Raw genomic sequence first — 20,676 nt, forward strand, 5'->3', positions numbered from 1 at the left:
AATCCATTTCGGATTACATGGCTTCGAGCCATAGCTTAGAGTCAGAACTCATAATAGCTGCTTTATAGGTCTTGGGTTCATCACTTTCTAAAAGTAAAACCTCATAGTCACCATCTTCCTCGATAATACCAAGGTATCTATCAGGCTGGCGACTAACCCTTTCTGACCTCCTAGGTTCAGAAGGAACAATAACCGATTCAGACGTGGAAGGAACATCTTCCTGTATTGTCATATCAGTTTGTGGCTCTTGAACTTCATCAAGTTCAAATTTTCTCCCACTCTGCCTTCTAGAAATAAACTCTTTTTCTAGAAAGACAGCTTCACGAGCCACAATCACTTTGTTCTCGTTACTATTGTAGAAGTAATATCCACAAGTTTCCTTAGGGTAGCCTACAAAAATACACTTTTCAGAACGAGGTGCAAGCTTATCGTCAAACTTGCTCTTGACATAAGCATCACAACCCCACACTTTCATGTATCGCAGATTTGGGACTTTCCCTTTCCATATCTCATATGGAGTTTTGTCAGTTGCTTTAGTGGGACTTTTATTAAGTGATTGATTGTACAAACAGATAAACGGCAAAACCCCAGAATGACTTAGGTAATTCTGTTTGACTCATCATCGATCGAACCATATCTAATAAAGTTTGATTCCTCCTTTCAGCCACACCATTTAATTGTGGTGTGTCAGGAGGATTTAACTGAGATATAATACCGCAGTTTATAAGGTGATCTTTAAATTCATTGCTTAAGTATTCCCCACCACGATCTGATCGTAATGCTTTAATCTTCTTATTTAATTGGTTTTCTACTTCATTCTGAAACTCTTTAAATTTATCAAAAGCTTCACTTTTATACCTCATTAAGTAGATATACCCATATCTACTCATGTCATCGGTAAAAGTAATGAAATAGTCATAATTACCTCTAAAGGTGATCCTTTGGACCACACACATCAGTGTGTATTAAACCCAATAACTCACTAGCTCGAGATCCTTTTCCTAGAAAAGGTGAACGAGTCATCTTGCCAAGAAGACAAGATTCGCATGTACCAAATGATTCGAAATCAAAAGGTTTAATTACACCAGTCGACACTAGTCTTTTAATGCGCTTCTCGTTGATGTGTCCTAATCGACAATGCCATAAATAAGATAGATCAGGATCACCTGTTTTGAGTCTTTTATTATCTAAATGATAAACATCGTTGCAAGTATCTAGAATATAAATACCATTGATTGAAATAGCTTGACTATATACAATCTCATTAAGGGAAAAAGTACAACACTTGTCTTTAATTACAAAAGAAAACCCTTCTGTGTCTAACACAGATACGGATATTATATTCCTAGATAGCGTTGGTACAAAATAACAATTATTAAGATGCAACTCCAAACCCGAAGCTAAACTAAGTACATAAGTTCCTACTGAGACGACAGCTACTTTAGACCCGTTTCCCATTCGGAGATCGACATCACCTTTGTTTAGCTTTCTTATGCTTTTTAGGCCCTGCAAATGATTGCACAAGTGAGAACCACAACCAGTATCTAATACCCAAGTTGTATTTGAAGCATAATTTATGTCTATCATAAAAGATTCAGTTGAGAAATTACATGTCGGCTTCACAATGCCAGCTTTTATGTCATCCAGGTACTTTGTACAATTACGTCTCCAATGTCCCTTGTTATTACAATAATTACAAGTATCTTTAAGAGGATTACCCTTTATGGATTTTGGCTTGGTAGAGCAATTCGCAATTGCGTTACCTTTGCCCTCCACCTGAATGGGTTTCTTACCTGCATTCCTCTTAAACTGCTTCTTCTCCTTCACGTTAATCGCAAGCACATCCTTCCTTGTACTCCCACTCAATCCCATGTCCTTCTCTGCTTGCACAAGCAGAGAATGGAGCTCATGTAAACTCTTTCTCATGTTTGTCATATTGTAATTTACCCTAAATTGGGTAAATCCCTTGACGTGCGAGAGAGTGGAGCACTCGGTCCACCACAAGTTCGTCGGGGATCTTGCATCCCAACCCCTCTAAAGTTTCCACGTACTCAATCATTTTAAGTACGTGTGAACTTACAGATTGACCATCTTTGAGGTTAGCCTCAAAGAAACGAACAGCGGTGTCATACTGAATTATTCTCGAGGCTTGAGAAAACATAGTTGAAAGCCTCGAGAATACTTCATGTGCATCACGAAACTTGACACATTGCCTTTGTAAAGCAGGATCCATTGAAAAAATCAAAACATTTTTTATTGCAGCGGAATCCTTTTGATAATTTGAAAAAGCCTCCCTTACATCGGCAGTGGCCCTAGTACTAGGCGAAGGGGGAGAGGGTTCGACAAGGTAGCGTAATTTGCCATCACCTGCGGCAGCTAATCGAAGTTGTTCCTCCCAATCTTTAAAATTACTACCATCGGCTTTTAAAACATATTTGTCCATAAAAGAACGTAGCCATGAAACTCTAGCTATTGTGGCGGTTTCACTAGTAGAAGTCATCGTGATTACTACAAAGGAAATAAAGGAAAGATTAACATTTATCATCTAGAAATATTTAACTTGTGAAACTATTTAACAAGTTCCCATTTATATAATGATCTCCCACTGAATTATATAAATGATTCCAAGATCCAATTTTATATAAACACGGGCACGGTGGACCGATTCAACCCATATTTATATAAATTTGGTGAGTCAACAACTTTGACTGATTCTACTACTAGAACTCTTGGTTGACGGATTTTCTTAAAATCTATCTTTTAGCCCCAGAATAAATATGGGCACGGTGGACCGATTCAACCCATATTTATCCCGTTGAGTCCAACCAATTTTCACGCGTAATAACTTTTATTACCCTACTTACCCAACGTAAAAAGAGTGTACCTCGGTGATCCGAACCTACCTCTAATGAAGAAGGGATTCATAGGTGCTATTATTTGGTAAGGCTTAATCTCAATTTTTAAACAAATGTGAGAGATCTTATCAAATTAATTGTCTATCACTTTTAAGTGAACTAAATTGGTGAATGCTAGACAATTAAATCGATAACAACAAAAATAAAACATGTAGTGACGATTTGGCATGAATGCATAAAAGAATTAAAGCAAATAAGTCCTAATATGGCCACCTAGTTAATCTAATTAACTAAAATTATTACACTTCGGAAACCAACTCCTTGGTCCATTGAGTCTTCATAAATTGGCCTCCTTCTTTAGGATTTCGGAACGCCTTTCCGAAAACACCGTCTTCATGAAAATTCCGTCTTTAGAAGCTTCATCTAATTACTAATAATTAAATTACATAACAATACCCTATTATACAATTTGTAATAAAATTAAAATAAAACTATTAATTAATTACAAATTAGGCGATGCGAAATCGCAATAAATTACAAAACAAGTCGATATTCCCTTACATTTCGGGAAATACCAACTTCTACCTATGGCCATATTAGGAAAAATTACATAATTATAATTCTAAAAACCATTCATCTAAATGAATAATAAAATGCATTAAGGAAAAATGACATGCCAAATCGTCTAACTTACCAACAACGATCATTTGAGCTTGCCTTGACGGAATTTTTACCAATAAAAAATTCATAATCATTTCTTAAAACAATTTTAAGACTTAATCATCATACTAATCTGGTCTATTATCAAAATAATCATTCTCAACAATTATCTTGAATTTATATGGGAATTAAAACACAATTGTGACAAAAATGATATAATAATTCACAATTATCATACAAAAATTCCATTTAATGTAAAAATTTATGGAAAAATAAATTTCAAAACCATGAATATTCTGGTCTTACACCAAAAATTCCATGCAAGTGAAAATTTTTGTTTTTGAAATTTATTTAAAACGATTTCACAATTTAATCGGTAAAGCGATAATTTTTACGATTTAATTCTAAATCAAACCATAAAAATTGAAACGACTTAAAATAAAATTTTTGTACATTTTGGAACAATTTCCAGGAGCTAAAAATTCAGAAATTTCGAGCCCTAAAGTTAAATCAATATTTATTTACAAAATAACCATTATTTACCCATTTTTATCAAATAAAAATTAATAAACAACCTAAATTAATCACATTAATTTATAGTATCTACTTATCTCATAAATATAACATGCATGTGGTTATTTCTAAATAAACATGCATAAAATTAACATGCAACCCAATTTAATTAACTCTTAATTAATTTTGATGCATTTTTACTCAATTTTATGCCAATTTAAGTAATAAAAAGTGGAAAAATTTAACAAAAATCAAATTTTCATCCCATATCATCCTAAGACCAGATTATTTACATGCAAGACTATATTATGTGATAAAACGAATTTTAGTAACATAATATCAATTTTATTAATTTATCTCATAAATTACTAAAATCGTCTTAAGACAACATGCATGTATTTAACAATGCTCTGATACCACTTGTTAGTTATTTAGACCATATTAATACTCATATTATGATATTAAAAAAAAATTAATTAAAAATGGTCTAAATCTACATGCATGCAAAAGAAAAGTATAAAAGATGGTTTTGAACCATCTTAAGACAAAAGTTCCTTACATTGCTATAAGGCAAATATGAGCACTACAAAGGTCTCCTACCTTTATAGTTCTTGTGCTATTCAACTTTAGATGATCCTCCAAGAACACTAATTACCAATATAGGTAATCTCCTTTGGTGGCACCCAAGATTAACCCAAAAAATACTACTAAAATTAATAACTAGTTAATAATAGTAGTAACCTTGTAGTTGTATTTTTGATGTACTAATTAATATTATTACTTTGATAATATTATTAGTTAGGTTTTTATATGTGTTTTAAGATAAAAATTATGAACAAAATACGAAGAAAAAATGGTCTAAGAATGAGCATGGAAATCGTCCAAGAAGAAGCACCAAAGACCAAGTTTTCTTCTAATTTTTCCACTTGTGAATTAGGTGAACATAAAGGGTATATATAGCAAATTATGGGGACAAAAAGAATAATAGAAAATCACAAAGAGGACACTTGTTGTGTACTCATAAAAATCGGTCCAAGTGGACAATTTTGTGTGCAATTCGATTTTCGACATTTGCCCCACAAATGCTTATAAGTCTTATATTTAATTATCTTACATAATTAAATATTAATTTAATTATTTAACACTTAAATAATACAAATTAACTACTAATGATTACTTAACTATTAAGTAATCATAAGACCATTTTATCAACATACAATGTGTCAATATTAACCCATTTAGCTAATTTTACAACCTCTTGTAAAATTTAATAGCTAATTGATTCTACCTCAAAACATATACACATCGTATAAAATTAATTAATTAACAATTAATTAATAAATTATAATCTTTTATTATTTAAATATCTCATAATTAAATAATAAATCTCTTTATCCCGAGTTCGTAACCCGTCATCAAATAATACATATATGTGACTAACTAAGAGTCAAATAATACATGGAATTAATTATTTCGTATCTCATACAAACAATTAATTTATTCTATTTGGGTGTTATCCTATAGGTGTGACCTAAAGGGATCAGCTGATCACCGCCGTCACACGACAGTAATGTCAAACTCTAGTCAGCCAATCATTACCGATTAACGATGACCAGCTGACAAATAAATAAATAAATCCCTAATATTCCTTTTACGAGATTTAATATGTAAACGCACTCATTGTGGAGGACACTACTCCAACAGAACAAATACGGAATTAAATCAAATTTCCATTTTCGGACCCCTTTTTTTTAAAAAAAAAAATAGGTTAGGTTTTGTAAGAGTAATATAGATTTTTAACAACGAACCAAAAATGGTAGCTTGAAAAGTTTAGAAATTGTACGAAATGAAAAGGACTTAGATGTCATAAAAACAAAGTACGCTAAGAGGATTCAAAGTTAACTAATCAAAAGAGCTATGATGAACTTCCTAGGGTAAGAATTGAAGAGTTTTACAGGTTACTAGTACCAAACTTAAAGGAGGAGCATGATAAAGCGAGGAAGAGAGGTATGAACGGTAATGCTTATGGTCAAAGAAGAAAGGAAATTAGACAATAAGGAAACGCTAGGTACTCAAATCTTAAACAACAACATCATCCTCAACGGTTCCGAAAACTTCCTAACAACAAGACTTATAACTACATCACTTCCAAGGATTTCCTCAAAACACTTATGTTACTTCAGCCTACGTTATTCCATGAAACAAAGTACTTCACTACACTTGTGACTCGACAGTTCCCAATTATTAAATGTCCACCCAACGACCTTCACAAAGCAAGATCAAAGCTGCTAACAAGGTTACACTCATATCTAACTAGTGTTAACTATGAGTTTCTCAAAATGGTAACCATCAATCAAAATCTAAGTTCAAAAGTTCTTTTGCATATTCTATCATCCCAAGGATATTTTGCTATACTCTTGAAACCTAAAGCATAAACGATGACGTTCTCCGAATCACGAGACAACTACCCAAAACATCTAACTCGTCTCAGTTGAACATCTACCGATCTCAACTTATAATCACATCTCAGGAATTTTGGTAACTAATCCTCATTACCGCAAAGTGGATACCCAAATGAGATTTCAAAACTAGCTACAACTCTCACTTAACATGGTTCCTATGTAACCATCACAACACTCACAAAAGTACACCAACTATGCTAACCTCGAGCTCAACTCCAACTTCCAAGTATAAACAACAAGGCCAAGTTCTATAACCTTACAGTCATAGGCAACTCACACTTATCACACAGAATCCACTAATCAAATATAAGGGATCAGATATAAGAATCACTAAGTATGTCTCATCAAACTACCCAAGTCTTTCTAACATCACAACCTCTCAAAACTAGGGTTATGGGTCAACCACAAACAAACTCCACAAAGCCAAATTATCCAACCAAGGGTAACATCCCATAAAAGAAAGAGTACTATCTAAAAGGCGTTAAGGGAGGATAAGCAAGGAACAAAGGACAAGTTAGGAGGGTACAAGAGTCACCTCCAAGGAAAGAGAAAAGAGAGTCTAGAGGAAGAAATAAACATCAAGAAGTAAAGAATAAGGCAAGGTACACAAAGAATGAGAAATATCTTAGAGTTAGTAGAAGCATTCTTCAGGGTCTGAACAAATCTTCAATTCCCGGCAATATGCACCAAGTCTTGATCTGCACATAGGTGAGTCGCGGTTATTGGTCCAAGGGTACAAAAATAATTGACAAACAACAAACATGTTAGAACCTACCACGAAGCATACACAAAGAAACTATCAACTTAGGTCCTTAGTTCTACCCATCTCTCATTCATTATTCAAGGTCAAGTTCAAATTTAAATTTGGGGTACACGTGTGTGCGTCGGGAGCAACATAGGCTCTGATACCAACTGTGACACCCCGCGATAATGCGGAAAACATAACTTATAAATTCAAGCTGAATTTAGGATATTTTTGAAACTTTTCAAATTTAAAGCGCGGGTTCATTAAAATTCAAAACATAAATAAAGAATGCGGAAATAAAGATTAAATTATACAAACGTGATAGTGAAAGGTGAGGGAACATATATCCCTCGAATGACAATACAATAAAAGGTGAGTCTAAGGAATCCTAATAAACCGACTATAAGGCCAAAGTGCTCGCTAGCTCACACATGTCTTCACCCCATAGATGCACCAACTAATACCTGGCATTCATGTAAACATGAATGCTGCAGTCAGTGGGGAGTAACTCAAGGTTCTCCCAGCCACAAAATGAACATAACAAAGAACTAAAACAGGTAAATCTTATAAGATACTTACAAAGGATATGAATATCAAGTTTATATTTAAATATGACAATTTAATGAGATGGAACAAGATAGATCAACATTAGCATGATAACGGTTAAACTATTCATGTGAGTCAATTAAATAATATGGAAGACAAGAATACGGTAATCTACACCAAGGCACGCATTTCAAGGAAGTACAACATAAATGTGAGATTAGAATCCGAATCATGTGAAACGGTTAAGTAGGGATCAATCAATGCAAATTACAAAAAATAGAAACTATAGCCATTATTTGGAAAACCTACTTAGCAAACATTGCACGGGACGTGTGATACGTGCATATTCTATACACTTTATTTGCAGTTTTGGCACGTATTTCTATGCGTATTTGTTAGCTTAAAGCTACTATTTCTCCCGAAACGGTTTACTTTGGAATTCCTATGATTGATTGTAGGAATGAGTGGAAGTAAGCTAAATCAAGCTTAAATCGTCCTCCGGAAGCAACTTTATGGAAACTTGGAAGAAGGGAGTTCGGACTTGTTCACCTCGGGATGCGTGCATGGAGTGAAGAGGCTGTTTGGAAGAGAAAAGAAGCTACTTCCCAGCGTAGTTGGTCGATCGACAAACATCTCCAGTCGATCGACCGTGGAAGTTCAGCAGAGGAGCATCACTGTACTGGCTGGTCGATCGACCGTGCCACTTGGTCGATCGACCAAGCCGCGACCTGTGATTTATTTTACGCATTAGACTTTTGAAAGCCCATTTGTAATTTACTTTTGGGTAGAACGTTTCTCAGTAGTATGCAACAATAATTTAGGTTATGTTTTTCATTATTCAACAACGGAAGTTTCAGATCTAGTTTTGGGAACAAGACAGTGTAGACTACGGATTTCAATTCAATTGCTTTGTTCATCAATTATTTAGTAAGCTTTAATTCAATTTAAGTCCAACCTTCCTTTATTCTTGTCCTTTTGATTCTTGTTGTTACCAATTTATTTTTAAGTAATTCAGTTTTAATCTTCTATTTAATTTTCAATTCAATCATGTCAATTTCATTGTATGTCTTTAAGTTAGCAATTGTTATAGTTTTAATCATGCATAGCTAATTATCTTGATTGGGAACTAGGTTAGCCATGGCGTAAATTAGGGTCAATTTTGTTAGTATGATTTTCTTCCATATCGATCTTGTTTTCTTTTGATAAACCTATCTTGCTAGATTGAAAGATTAGTAGGTTAGGTTATCATTAGATTTGGAATTTCCTTTGAGCGAAAGCTTTGAGAAATTCTAGGGAATTAGAAGACCGTAAGGTTAATTTTGAGCATTGATCGAAAGGCTTGCTCATATTTCCTGAGACCGTATTACAGGACCTCTGCTACCTTTTTGACCTGACCTTAGCCATGGTGAACCGAAGTTTCCGATCTTCTTTTTATCTTGTTTGAGAAATTTCTTATTTTAGCAATTAGTCACTAGAATCAAACAAATTCAAAACCCCCATTTAATTGTTACTTTTATAGACTGAAAATAGCAAATAGAATTGATCTTGTCTCTCTGTGGTTCGACCCTTACTATCACTAGCTATAGTTTTAGTTCGGATTTATAAATTAAATTTTGATACAAAACGACGGTATCAAATTTTGGCGTCGTTGCCGGGGAGACGGTGTAATTCTGTTTGCTTTATTTTTAGTTTATTTTTCTTGTCTCATGGAACCTTGGTTCCTTGAGGCCGTTGCTTACTCTTGCTTCTAGTTTTGCTTTTGTACAGTTAGAAGACAGGTTTTTGAGAGGAAGACTTGAGTACTCTCAGTTTTGCGAACATGACTACAATATATGATAATCTTCAGCCACAAGAGCAGCATGTTCTAAAGGGATACGAATTACCTACCCCTACTCAAGGTCACTTCGAATTTCGTTCCTCCTATATCGATTTAGTGGAGCGGAATCAGTGTGCTGGTCTACCGGACGAGGACCCTTTGAAGCATATGGAAATTTTCACATACTACTGCTGTTCCATACCTGTACCAACTGGGGTGACCCAAGATGAAGTAAAGGGGATGATGTTCTTATACTCCTTGAAGGATTCTGCGCGAGATTGGTACCGCTACCTTGATAGGGTAGCAGCTGGAGTCACAGATTGGACATCTCTAGGATTAGCCTTCTACAAAAAATACTTCCCACTCGCAAAGACTGATGCTTTGAGAAGCAAAATTACAAATTTCCAGCAAGGACCTGATGAGGAATTTTGCGAAGCATGGGGACGTTTCAAGAGTTTGGTTCGATCTGTCCCTCACCACGGTTTCCAGCAGTGGTACCTTTGCAACTTATTCTACAATTACTTATATGATGACTATAAGGTTATCCTGGATGCAGCTGCGAATGGTAGGTTCCAAAATAATACCGGTCAGAATAAAGGTTGGAACACTATTGAGGAGATGGCAGTCCATAGAGCTGAGTTTGGGAGTTCGCGTGGAAACTCGCGAAAGCAAAGTGATGAAATGAGTGCCAATGTGACACTCATAGCTTCTATTACAGCCCGACTCGAATTGCTCGAGACTTCTAAGGTTTCCGAGAGAGAAGTTGAAATTCCTGTTCATAACTCAGATGAGACCGCGGAATTGAGAGAAATAGTCTGAGCTCTTTTGGTTCAAGTCACGAAAATAGGAAGCTGGGATCGAATCTGCAAAGAATTTTGTGAAGCAGTTAGAGAATTTAGAAGCTAACCAAGTCACCAACTCTTCAAGCAAATGCGAGGGGCCAATTGAAACCATTAATGCCATTAATCTCCGAAGTGGCCTTTCTTATGATGGTCCCCATAAGCCAAGAGAAGACCCGGGAAATGATGAAAAGACAAATTTAAACTCTGCTGCGAAAACGAGCTTTACTGCCAGTACCAGCAGTCGATCGACCAGGATGTCAGACGAAAAAGTTTCTGACCAGAAACTAATTGAACCCAGCGCATGTGGTCGATCGACCAATAATAACGGTCGATCGACTGAAGTTCCTGACGAAGAAGTTTCTGACCAGAAACTGTTCAAACCCAGTATGATTGGTCGATCGACCGAGCCCAATGGTCGATCGACTGGGTCTCCAGTGCAGGACGCAAATCCGCCAATTAATTTGCATGATTCTATACTTATTGATGATTTGACGGAGGTTTTAAATTTACGGAAGCCGAAGGTTGCTAATCCTACAGCCAGTGTTGCAGTCCCGTATCCGGAGCGTTTAAAGAATACTAAGTTTGAGCGCAAGTTTGGTAAGTTTTTGGAGATGGTCAGGAATCTTGAGGTAACCATTCCTTTCACTGATCTAATTACCCAGGTACCCTCTTACGCTAAATTTATGAAAGACATTTTGAATCGTAAGAGAAATTTTCATGATGATGGTGTGGTTGCTTTTGTGGAAGAATGTAATGCTCTTTCGCAAATTAACATACCACCTAAATTAAAGGACCCGGGTAACTTTTCAATTCCCTGCACTATAGGTAACCACGAAATTGGAAAGGCCCTTTGTGATTTAGGGACCACTGTCAGTGTCATGCCATATTCTGTTTGTGAAAAGCTAAATATTGGTAGACTTAAGGTGACCGATATTACCCTTCAGATGGCAAATAGATCGACTAAGAGACCTTTAGGAGTCTTAGAGGATGTACCCGTTCGAGTGGGTAAGTTTTTTATTCCTGTCGATTTCGTTGTTTTGGACATTGCAGAGGACAGTCAGATACCTATTATTTTAGGTAGACCATTTTTACGTACAGCTGGGGCTGTAATAGATGTCAAACGCGGAATCATAACCTTAGAGGTAGGGGATGACACCATTGAATTCAGTCTTGCTCGTAAGGCGACTGAACCTGCTGATGATGATACGTGTTATTCCGTTGATATTGTTGATAGGGCTGTTAATTGTAATTTGAGGGAATCCTTAGCCAAGGATCCCTTAGCTGATCTAACCCATTTAGATGAGTGTGCAGATAATACAGTGGTGAATGCTGAGGAGCTAGATGTTTTGGTAGCCTCAATGGAAAGCTACGAGCTCAGAGAGGAAGAAGATGAGATGCTCTTAAGCCTGGCCAACGAGAATTTGGTAAACACTTGCTATACCATTGAAGCTGATTCTGCCTATGCTGTAGAGGTAAAGGTGCCAGAGCGTAAGCCACTTCCTCTTAATCTGAAGTATGTTTTTCTAGATGACACGGCGCGGTACCCAGCTATTGTTAGTGCTAAGCTTAATGATGACCAGCTTTCTGCTTTGATGTGTGTGCTTAAGAAAAACAGGAAAGCCTTAGGTTATTCTTTAGATGATATTAAGGGCATCAGCCCTGATATTTGTATGCACAGGATAGACCTGGAGGAAGGCCACAAGCCTTGCAGACAGGGTCAACACAAGTTGAACCCGAAGATGCAGAAAGTTGTTATGGCCGAGGTGATGAAACTACTCGATGCAGGTATTATTTATACAGTTGGCAACTCCAAGTGGGTTAGCCTAGTTTAGGTAGTTCCGAAGAAAGGAGGGACTACCGTGGTTAAAAATGAGAAAAATGAATTAATACGAACGTGAGTTGTGACAGGGTGGCAGATGTGCATTGACTATAGACAGTTGAATGCCGCCACCAAGAAAGACCACTTCCCCCTCCCTTTTGTTGACCAAATGACTGAAAGACTTGCTTCTAACAAATTTTTCTGTTTTCTAGACGGATATTCAGGGTTCTTTCAGATCCCTATTCATCCGGATGATCAGAGTAAGACCACTTTTACTTGTCCACAGGGTGTTTTTGCATACCGCAGAATGCCTTTCGGATTGTGTAACGCCCCAGCTACCTTTAAGAGGGGCATGATTGGGATTTTTTCTGATTATATAGAGAACATTATGGAGGTATTTATGGATGATTTCTCAGTTTATGGTAATGACTTTGATCGTTGTTTAGCTAATCTTGTTAAAGTCATGCAGCGTTGTATTGATCTTAATCTTGTTTTAAACTGGGAAAAATGTCAGTTCATGGTCAATGAGGGAGTTATGTTAGGGCATCTGATTTCTGATAAGGGTATACATGTTGGTAAGGCAAAAGTGCAGGGGATTGAGCAATTGCCTCCTCCCGTGAATGTTAAAGGAGTGAGGAGTTTCCTTGTCACGCTGGTTTTTATCGGCGTTTCATTAAGGATTTTTCAAAAATTGCTAAACCACTTACACAATTGCTCCTTAAGGATGCTGTCTTTGAGTTTACTGACGAGTGCCTTTTAGCTTTTAACAGGTTAAAGGAGGCTCTAGTTTCTGCGCCAATCATTCAGCCGCCTGATCGGGACCTCCCATTCGAGATTATGTGTGATGCTAGCGATTATGCGATTGGTGCAGTTTTGGGACAGCGGAAAAAACAAAGTTTTGAATGCCATATATTATGCGAGCCAAACTCTGGATGAGGCTTAAGTCAATTATTACACCACTGAGAAGGAGTCTCTAGCTTTAGTTTTTGCCTTAGATAAATTTGGGTCTTATTTGTTAGGTTCTAAGGTTGTTGTTTATACTGACCATGCAGCGCTGAAGACTCTCTTTCTTAAGAAGGATGCGAAGCCGAGGCTTTTGAGGTGGATACTCCTTTTGCAGGAGTTTGATTTGGAGATCAAAGATAAGAAAGGTGTAGAGAATGTGGTGGCTGGCCATTTATCTCGTCTGCAGCTGACAGAAAGGGAGGATTCGTTACCCATTAATGATTCTTTTCCTGATGAGAGTCTGTTAGCAATTACTAATTCGGGGTCTTATCCACCTCCGTGGTTTGCTGATTATGCTAATTTTGCTGTGACAGGTAAGATACCACCCGAGCTTTCATGGCAGCAGAAGAAGCGGTTCACTTATGATGCTAGACAATACTTTTGGGATGATCCTTATGTTTTCAAGGAATGCGCAGACGGTCTTATCCGGAGATGTGTGCCTCAGTGGGAGGTGAAGGATATCCTAGAAGCTTGCCACTCTTCTGCCTATGGTGGTCACCATGGTCCGTCCCCGGACTGTGGCTAAGGTACTCCCAATCTGGTTTCTATTGGCCAACATTGCATGCAGATAGTCGCAATTTTGTTGCTGAGTGCGATGCTTGTCAAAGATCGGGGAATATTTCAAAGAGACATGAGATGCCACAGGTAGGCATTCTAGAGGTTGAGATTTTTGATGTCTGGGGCATTGATTATCAAGGACCTTTTCCGAGCAGTCAAGGTAATAAATATATCCTTGTAGCTGTAGATTATGTGTCCAAATGGGTAGAAGCTATCGCTACTCCCCATTGCGATGCAAAAGCCGTGATTAAGCTATTTAAAAAGATTATTTTCCCTCGTTTTGGTGTCCCTAGGGTTGTCATTAGCGATGGTGGAATGCATTTTAAAGAGAAACAATTTAGTGCTATATTGACTAAATTCGGTGTCCAACATCGTAGAGGTTTGGGGTATCATCCCCAAACTAGTGGTCAGGTTGAGATTTCTAACCGAGAATTGAAAGAAGTTTTAGCTAAAGTTGTTTCTAAATCACGGAAAGATTGGAGTATTAAGTTAGATGATGTCTTATGGGCTTATAGGACCGCGTTTAAAACGCCGATTGGGATTTCACCATTCCGATTGATTTATGGTAAGACATGTCATTTACCTGTTGAGTTGGAGCGTAAGTCTTGGTGGGCTATATGTGATTTGAATTTGGATCCTAACCTCTCTCGTGAGAAATGTATGACACAGCTAAATGAGCTGGAGGAATTTAGGCTGTTGGCCTATAATAATGCTAGGATTTACAAAGAGAAAACGAAGCACTGGCACGACAAGAGAATCATTAAGCGCGAGTTCCATATTGGCTATAAGGTACTTCTTTTTAATGCTCGTATCCGTTTATTTCCTGGTAAGCTGAAATCCAGGTGGACAGGCCCTTATACGGTCACAGCAGTTACAAAATTCGGATCAGTTGAATTGGAGACCTCATCTGGAGACCGATTCAAAGTGAACGGTCAATACGTGAAACACTATCACGGTGCAGACGAATTTGTTGGGCAGGTTGAAGTACTTTACTTTGACCCAATTTTAGAAGCTGCAAATTGAGGTAAGAAGGTCGTGCGGGACCTTTTAAACCAGCGCTAACAGGGAGGCAACCCGGCTTGTAATTTTTTGTAATTAGGAACTTTATAGTTTTATTTCATATAATTTTCATTAGGAGCTTTAGTTATTTCTTTTCAATTAGCATTTACTTTTATGGATAGACGTGCGCCTTTGAGAAGTTTTTGCAGGTGATTAATTTATGCAAAGTGCGTAGGGTGATTTACTGAATTTTTATGAGAGAAAGACGGGAAATTGAAGTGGCAAAATAAATCTTTGACGTAAATAAGATTAGTTGCCAGTACCTGCAGTCGATCGACCAAGCACATCAGTCGATCGACTGAGAAGAAAAAGGCAGAAGCTGTTTTATAGGGAGATTGGTCGATCGATTGGACTTGATAGTCGATCGACCACCATGCGATATCAGAGAGCTGTATAGGGGAAGACTGGTCGATCGACTGGGCCTGATAATCGATTGACCCCTACGCGAGATCAGAACGCAAGTTAATAAGGGATGTTTTACTTCTTTTCTCATTCATTCATTCATACTCTCTCAATCAAAAGAATAGAAAAAACACCCTTTCTTCCCCTTTTCGCGATTTTCCTGCCAACCTACCCTTTTACTTCGATTTTTCTTGCTCAAATACCCGAGTTCTCATCAAAGGTATGTTTCTAATCCTATTTTCGTCCTTTCAATTCAATTCTCGCTGGACTTTTATGCCCAAATTTCGAGCATTGTTACCTTGGGTCGAAAAAATCGATTTGGGGTTGATTTCTTGTCAAATTTGTTCTTTAATTGCATTTTGCTATCCTTTTCCCCTGATTTTCGAGACATCTTAGCAACTAGGAGATGCTTAAATCCATTTCCCCTAAATTTTCGAAACCCTAATTTCGTGTGGAATTTCTGATTTTGTTTAGGGTCTTATAAATTGACATTGTTAAAGGTTATAGGAAGCTAGTTGTTGATTTGTTCATTTTGTAAGAAGCAACAATGACAAAAGGGAAGCAGCCGATGTTCAGTGGGCAGTCCAGTCAAGGAGCAGCTAAACGGCCGCGGGGTCCGCCGTTAATGATCGAGGACACTACGGATAGTCTACCTGACTAACCGCAGGTTACTTTCTCTTCCTCTACTCAGCGTGCTAAATTCATTAACATGGTCGAAAAATTAAAAGTTCAGGCCACTCGCTTTCTTCATAGGCCAACTTTAGATAAACTGGGGTGTTTTGAATCTGTCGTGTCTCTGCTAAATGGGACAGGGATGTCGGGACTGGTAGACATGGCTGAGTTCACCTACTACACTCTTACCCTTGAGTTTTTCTCATCTTTTGCTTTCTACCAGACCACCTTTGAAGCCAATAGGAGTAGTTCTTGTATTTCTTTTCGGCTATTCAATGTCACCTACTCCTTGACATTGGCCGAATTTGCTGGTTATTTGGGTCTTTGTTTTCAGGGTAACACCTCGGAACCTTCTGATGTGCACAGGGTAATGTGGTCGTGTATCTCTGACTGGAACGGCCCTAAGAGGACGGGCACTTCCGTCCACTTACCCCCTTTTCGTTATTCTTTCCGGCTAATGCGTAATACCATTTTCGGCCGCAAGGAGTCAAATAATGTTAATACCATTGAATTGTCTATCTTGGTTGGCTATCTGAACATTGAAAGTCGGGTAGCCCGTATCTATAACATAGCTTATTTGACTGCCTCTCACTTTCACACTATAAGAGAGGGCACTTTGGCCACTATTGTTTGTGGTGGGTTGGTGACCCGTATCGCCAACCGTCTGGTTCTTCTCTTCCCTAGAGAGGAGGCCCCTATTGACCCTGGCGCACGCTTCATGGACCTTGAGTACGCCAGGTCTGTGAAGTGTTTTGATACACGGGATCGGTGGAAGATTGATTCTTCCATTTGCGACTCCATCCCTGTCCTTGGCCTCCCTCCCATCCTGCCCCTTACCACTGTTTTGGGGGCAACTCGCCCGCCCTTGCCTAGCTACAGGCTCCCTATTAGAGCGGGCACCACTACTGCTAGCCCCTCAAGGCGAGCTTGTGCCTCCTCTTCACAGGCCCCCTCCTCCTCCACCTGCTCCCACGGGTTTCCCGGCCACTTTTCGTCACCCTACACCTATTGTTATCCCTGCGGTCATGGACCAAAGGGCAGTTTCACGTGTGTTGGGTGACTTGTGCAGGTGCTTTGATCAGCATAGGATAGACATGGCACTGGCCATGTACCCAGTTTACGAGGAGTACGCTCGGACGGGGATGCTCCCCTGAGGTCCCTGGACTCACCCGTCCTTCTTTGTTCCCCCGGTGGGCGGATACCCTCCGCCTACTACGAGGTCTACTCCCACGACTACTACTGCCGCTGCTGCTGAGGCGGAAGAGGAGGACGGCTGGGAGTCCGAGGAGGAGAGTGGTTCTCAGTACGACGGTGGTGACTAGACGCATTCTGACCTCCCCCATTTTTGGCTGGTTTGGGGAAGTCGTTTTTTGTAAGTTTCCTATTCTTTGTTTTTGTTAGTTTCCTTTTCTTTTGTTGTTGCTTATATTCTTCCCATTTTTGCTGGTAATTTGCTGCTGAGCACAATGAGGGCATTGTGCGTTTTGGTTTGGGGAGGGTATATGCATATGTCTATTGCATCTGCATTTGTTTTTTTTATTGCATTTCAGTCACACGTTTATTGCATTTCAACTTGCATTTGTTTTTTTAATTCAGAAAAAAAAAAGAAAAAAAAAATTCAAAAAACCACCAAAAATTCAAAAAAATCACGTTTACTTTCGCATTTAGGTCGAGTCGGAACGGAAGGATTTCAATGATGAGTTTGCATTACATATTGTCTCATTGCCCTTTCCTTGCACTTTGAACATTTCCAAGTATGTCACTTGCATAGTCTACGAGTTTTTGTTGGAATTTTGCTAAACGAATAGACTTGACTCAATATTGGCAAGCTACTTAAATTTCTGAGGATAGAGCTCAATAAATCGGTGACATTCATGACCGATTTCATGTAGGAATGAGAGTAGTTTTCTCCTTATAAGGCATGTCACATTAATTTGCATAAGCATGAGTCCAGTCTACTTGATACCTATATGCATTCGGGTCCGTGGTTTGTTGACACATGTGGTCAGTTCATGGTCAATGAGGGAGTTGTGTTAGGGCATCTGATTTCTGATAAGGGTATACATGTTGGTAAGGCAAAAGTGCAGGTGATTGAGCAATTGCCTCCTCCCGTGAATGTTAAAGGAGTGAGGAGTTTCCTTGTCACGCTGGTTTTTATCGGCGTTTCATTAAGGATTTTTCAAAAATTGCTAAACCACTTACACAATTGCTCCTTAAGGATGCTATCTTTGAGTTTATTGACGAGTGCCTTTTAGCTTTTAACAGGTTAAAGGAGGCTCTAGTTTCTGCGCCAATCATTCAGCCGCCTGATCGGGACCTCCCATTCGAGATTATGTGTGATGCCAGCGATTATGCGATTGGTGCAGTTTTGGGACAGCGGAAAAATAAAGTTTTGAATGCCATATATTATGTGAGCCAAACTCTGGATGAGGCTTAAGTCAATTATTACACCACTGAGAAGGAGTCTCTAGCTTTAGTTTTTGCCTTAGATAAATTTCGGTCTTATTTGTTAGGTTCTAAGGTTGTTGTTTATACTGACCATGCAGCGCTGAAGACTCTCTTTCTTAAGAAGGATGCGAAGCCGAGGCTTTTGAGGTGGATACTCCTTTTGCAGGAGTTTGATTTGGAGATCAAAGATAAGAAAGGTGCAGAGAATGTGGTGGCTGGCCATTTATCTCGTCTACAGCTGACAGAAAGGGAGGATTCGTTACCCATTAATGATTCTTTTCCTGATGAGAGTCTGTTAGCTATTACTAATTCGGGGTCTTATCCACCTCCGTGGTTTGCTGATTATGCTAATTTTCTTTGTGACGGGTAAGATACCACCCGAGCTTTCATGGCAGCAGAAGAAGCGGTTCACTTATGATGCTAGACAATACTTTTGGGATGATCCTTATGTTTTCAAGGAATGCGCAGACGGTCTTATCCGGAGATGTGTGCCTCAGTGGGAGGTGAAGGATATCCTAGAAGCTTGCCACTCTTCCGCCTATGGTGGTCACCATGGTCCGTCCCGGGTTTGTGGCTAAGGTACTCAATCTGGTTTCTATTGGCCAACATTGCATGCGAGATAGTCGCAATTTTGTTCTTTGAGTGCGATGCTTGTCAAAGATCGGGGAATATTTCAAAGAGACATGAGATGCCACAGGTAGGCATTCTAGAGGTTGAGATTTTTGATGTCTGGGGCATTGATTATCATGGACCTTTTCCGAGCAGTCAAGGTAATAAATATATCCTTGTAGCTGTAGATTATGTGTCCAAATGGGTAGAAGCTATCGCTACTCCCCATTGCGATGCAAAAGCCGTGATTAAGCTATTTAAAAAGATTATTTTCCCTCGTTTTGGTGTCCCTAGGGTTGTCATTAGCGATGGTGGAATGCATTTTAAAGAGAAACAACTTAGTGCTTTATTGACTAAATTCGGTGTCCAACATCGTAGAGGTTTGGGGTATCATCCCCAAACTAGTGGCCAGGTTGAGATTTCTAACCGAGAATTGAAAGAAGTTTTAGCTAAAGTTGTTTCTAAATCACGGAAAGATTGGAGTCTTAACTTAGATGATGTCTTATGGGCTTATAGGACCGCGTTTAAAACGCTGATTGGGATGTCACCATTCCGATTTATTTATGGTAAGACATGTCATTTACCTGTTGAGTTGGAGCGTAAGTCTTTGTGGGCTATATGTGATTTGAATTTGGATCCTAACCTCTCTCGTGAGAAACATATGACACAGCTGAATGAGCTGGAGGAATTTAGGCTGTTGGCCTATAATAATGCAAGGATTTACAAAGAGAAAACGAAGCGCTGGCACGACAAGAGAATCATTAAGCGCGAGTTCCATATTGGCTATAAGGTACTTCTTTTTAATGCTCGTATCCGTTTATTTCCCGGTAAGCTGAAATCCAGGTGGACAGGCCCTTATACGGTCACAGCAGTTACAAAATTCGGATCAGTTGAATTGGAGACCTCATCTGGAGACCGATTCAAAGTGAACGGTCAATACGTGAAACACTATCACGGTGCAGACGAATTTGTTGGGCAGGTTGAAGTACTGTACTTTGACCCAATTTTAGAAGCTGCAAATTGAGGTAAGAAGGTCGTGCGGGACCTTTTAAACTAGCGCTAACCGGGAGGCAACCCGGCTTGTAACTTTTTGTAATTAGGAACTTTATAGTTTTATTTCATATAATTTTCATTAGGAGCTTTAGTTATTTCTTTTCAATTAGCATTTACTTTTATGGATAGACGTGCGTCTTTGAGATGTTTTTGCAGGTGATTATTTTATGCAAAGTGCGTAGGGTGATTTACTGAATTTTTATGAGAGAAAGACGGGAAATTGAAGTGGCAAAATAAATCTTTGACGTAAATAAGATTAGTTGCCAGTACCTGCAGTCGATCGACCAAGCACATCAGTCGATCGACTGAGAAGAAAAAGGCAGAAGCTGTTCTATAGGTAGATTGGTCGATCGACTGGACTTGATAGTCGATCGACCACCACGCGATATCAGAGAGCTGTATAGGGGACGACTGGTCGATCGACTGGGCCTTATAATCGATCGACCCCTAAGCGAGATCAGAACGCAAGTTAATCAGGGAAGTTTTACTTCTTTTCTCATTCATTCATTCATACTCTCTCAATCAAAAGAATAGAAAAAACACCCTTTCTTCCCCTTTTCGCGATTTTCCTGCCAATCTACCCTTTTACTTCGATTTTTCTTGCTCAAATAC

The 20,676-nt window shown here is 38.6% G+C and overlaps 1 non-coding gene across 1 annotated transcript; it reads right to left on the minus strand.

Moving 5' to 3' along the window:
• Positions 1-9,973: 9,973 nt before the first annotated feature.
• Positions 9,974-10,082, minus strand: LOC141639827 (small nucleolar RNA R71). The gene has a single exon (XR_012542692.1). It is a non-coding gene; the product is annotated as a small nucleolar RNA R71 (small nucleolar RNA).
• Between the last annotated feature and the right edge of the window lie 10,594 nt (positions 10,083-20,676).

Source organism: Silene latifolia, unplaced genomic scaffold (assembly GCF_048544455.1).
Source record: "Silene latifolia isolate original U9 population unplaced genomic scaffold, ASM4854445v1 scaffold_57, whole genome shotgun sequence".
Taxonomy (NCBI): Eukaryota; Viridiplantae; Streptophyta; class Magnoliopsida; order Caryophyllales; family Caryophyllaceae; genus Silene; species Silene latifolia.